Raw genomic sequence first — 3,655 nt, 5'->3', positions numbered from 1 at the left:
TTGGTGATAGAATGTTTTTGAAAGGAGCTGGAGGTAGAGTATTAGAATTTCTGAAATTGTAGCTTGGAGTGCGATGTATAAGGAGTGGACGGAGCGACTTTATATATGGAGGAGCGAGATCATGTTTAATTTTAAATGACATTTTAAGTCTAAAATACTTCCTTCTATCACTTAGTAGCTCCTAGCCAAGCTCAGTTAAAGCTTTGTATATTTTGTTACCTTATACCCCGTACAGATTAGAGCAGCCCGTCGCTGGACACTTTCAATAAGGTCGGATTCATGCTGATTGCAGTTATCAAATAGTATACAACCATATTCCAGGATAGATCTTACCATAGATTTATATAGCTTTTCAAGACCGAAAGGTGGTATTATGTACGATAATGACTGTAATACGTTTAATATTTTATTAGCCTTTGCTACAACATCAGATATATGCACATGCCAGCTTAGGTTTCCAGATAATGATATGCCATGATGTTTGTGTGTGTTGACGTAATTGATAGTGATATTATTGAGCTGAAGATCAGGGTTGTTTAGAGTGCGCTTTTTGGTGAATATGACAAGGTCTGTTTTCGTTGCATTAAAAGTTACTAACCAACGCTTTGCCCAATTTGAGAGAGTAGAAAGATCATTCTTTAACTTATTAATACAGTCTGGACTATTAATTTCTGACCAGAGAGAAGTGTCGTCTGCAAATAAATTGATGCCCGAAAGAATCCCTACATTAATGTAACATATATAAAAAACAGTAAAGGGCCAAGTATAAAGCCCTGTGGGACACCCGGGTTGGTATACCTACGTTCTGATGATTGACCATTAAAAACAACAAATTCATTTCTATTTCTTAGATAGCTTTTAAGCCAATTAAAGTTATATGTGCCGTATTTTTTATACTCACGAATCAAGATGAGCTTTTAATATGTTATTTATTACCAACAGAAACCATCATTTTGAGAATTACACTACTATCAATCCATAGGTTTTTATTTTACAAGCACATATAATGAGTACATAGTCATAACATGAAGCCAAACTGACGTCTACATTTTTACAGTGTTATTAGTAATTGTAAAGTGATATCTGCAGGTATGTTTCCATCTAAACATACATAACGCATAAAATACAACAACTTTACAGTATATAATGTATGTGTTGTAGCTAATATTTATTAGGCATCTGAAGTCATTTGAATGACTTTCACAGCTTAATGCATCAAACCTTGTGGTTATCAATATATTAATAAAGAAAAAATAACATGTCAAAATTTTTGTCCAGTAACGGCACATATAACTTTAAGTAGATTTCCTTTAATACCAATATTTTCTAATTTATATATAAGAGCTTCATACCATACCTTATCACATGCTTTGGAAACGTCTAAAAAGAGGGAACATATATCTTTTCCGTCATCAATGATTTGTAAATTTTGTGAGTAATCTTTAATAATTGGTTAATTGTAGAATCGTTTTTTTTTCAAACCAGAATTCTTTTCCGTAGCCTTCCGGCTTTCGGGGGTAAGGTAGCATTTCCGTTTCAATGCACAACAACCTCGATTTGAAGATTAAAATATGCAAATAAGCTAGCCTACATAAGCACGCTCACGCACGACGAAAGCATCTTTTCGTTTCGAACACACGAGGGTACTACCCATTTTCAAACAAGTTCGTAGCCACTATAGTGAATTTTTTGAAGCACATGGGCCTTTTTTCTGTATTTTGTTACCGAAACCGCGTTGTTATGGCATGACACGTTTGTATTTTTTGTTTTCTATTTTTTCGGGATTTGGTCGATTGTGTGACAAGCCATGTGGGCTTTGTGTTATACAGTTTAGACCGTTACTTGTCATGTCTGACGTGTCAGGCGACGCCCTATGGTTAGGGTCTGATAATAAGCTGGAGCTTGAGGGGCCCGGCATTAATGTTGGGGCTAACGTCACCTTTTGCAGCAAAACTGCAACTTCACCGGACTGGGCCCAAGACTCGGCTTCAGTCAAAAAGGGTTATGAAACTGAAAGTGAAATCGACGCAGTCGGAGAATGTTCTGAGAAAAAAGAGAAAGGCTAGTGATAAGAAACTAGACTCGGTGTTGTCTGCTATAGCAGTTGACGAAAGTTGTAGCTCGGAAAAGTTCGGACAAGAATGTGCGAGACGTTTACTAGATCTGACATGGCGGCCTCCAGAGTAGAAACTTTGACAATTTATCTTTGTTTAATAAGGAGTCAAAGGAAGATGTTGATTTATTAAGTGGCCGAGGAAGACGAGGTCTTTCAATTAGCCGATATCTATGAAAAATTCAAGTTAGGACCAGCTCTTTCGTCGGAAGTAGCGGAAAGCATTACTACCGCTGTCAGGACTAGGGCGGACGTGAGTAAGTTGAACGAACTATACAAAATTCCGGAAAATATTGAGGCACTGTTGCCTCCACATACCAACCACTCGGTGTGGAATTTTATTGGGGCCAACGCCCAGACTTGTGATAGAGCTTTACAAGATTTTCAAAGACTCTTAGGTCATGCTATGGTCCCTTTTCTGACTTTAGTCTCTAAACTTCAGAAGTATGTAAAGAAGGGGTCAGATATCGATGTTGACTCAAAAAAGATTAAGAAGATGTTGTCAGATGGACTGAGTCTTTTATGTAATGTTCACTATGAGTTGTCGGTGAAAAGGAGGTGGTTTGTTCGTCCGTCCTTGCCTTATAAACACCTGTAGCCACTGTGTAATGCTGATACTACCATCACTATGGAACTGTTTGGTGATAATGTGGAGAAAAGGATTAAAGAGTTAGACGACTTGAATTGTTGCACTAAGAGGAGACGTCGAGCTTTTTTGGCGGTAGATATAATTCTGGGTATCGTGGTGGCCGTTCATCCTTAAAAAACTGGCATGCCCCGTGGGGGCGAGGAGGTTACAGAGGGTCCCAGTCTCACAGAGGGAACTCCAGGTTTCACAGAAGCGGGAGAAAACAGTTCAAGGCAACCCCAGCAACGATGCCAACCAGGGGGGCGGCCAATACAGTCAATCAGTAGCGCTAAAGGTGAGTGATACAGGCCCTTCGGGTAGAATTGCCGAATTCATTGAAAAATGGCGAGGTATTACATCTGATGAGTGGGTTCTGAACGCAGTTCAGGGTTACCACATAAAGCTTGTTGGCGATAAATGGCCAGTTCAAACTTTTGTGCCCAAATCCATTTCTTTTTCTGAGACAGAACAATTATTGATAGACAGTGAGGTTTCTGGTTAGATTAATAAAGGGGCAATAATTGCATATGAATATGAGAATGGTGAATTTTTGTCCAATATTTTCTTGGTTAAGAAGAAAAAATGGTAAGGTTCGCCCGGTCATTAATTTACGAGGTCTAAATGATTATGTGGCATACGAGCATTTTAAACGAGAAACACTGGACATAGTCTTGCAGGCAGTTCAAAGATTTGATTATTTCACCACAGTGGATTTGACTAATGCCTATTTTAGTATCCCTATTGCTGACAAATTTTGGAAATTATTAAGGTTTGAGTGGCGTGGCTCGTTATACGAGTTTCATGCTCTTCCTTTTGGTTTGGCATGTGCCCCGAGAGTGTTTGCAAAAATTTTGAAACCAGTGTATAGTTACCTTCGTAGTAGAGCAATATCAGTTTTTTACTATATTGATGAT

The 3,655-nt window shown here is 38.4% G+C and overlaps 1 pseudogene; it reads left to right on the top strand.

Moving 5' to 3' along the window:
- The first annotated feature begins 1,847 nt into the window (after positions 1-1,847).
- On the top strand, positions 1,848-3,028 carry LOC138312229 (uncharacterized; annotated as a pseudogene).
- Positions 3,029-3,655: the final 627 nt, after the last annotated feature.

Source organism: Argopecten irradians, unplaced genomic scaffold (genome assembly GCF_041381155.1).
Source record: "Argopecten irradians isolate NY unplaced genomic scaffold, Ai_NY scaffold_0256, whole genome shotgun sequence".
Taxonomy (NCBI): Eukaryota; Metazoa; Mollusca; class Bivalvia; order Pectinida; family Pectinidae; genus Argopecten; species Argopecten irradians.
The sequence above is the reverse complement of the archived record's forward strand: the minus strand, read 5'-3'. Positions and strand labels throughout refer to the sequence as shown.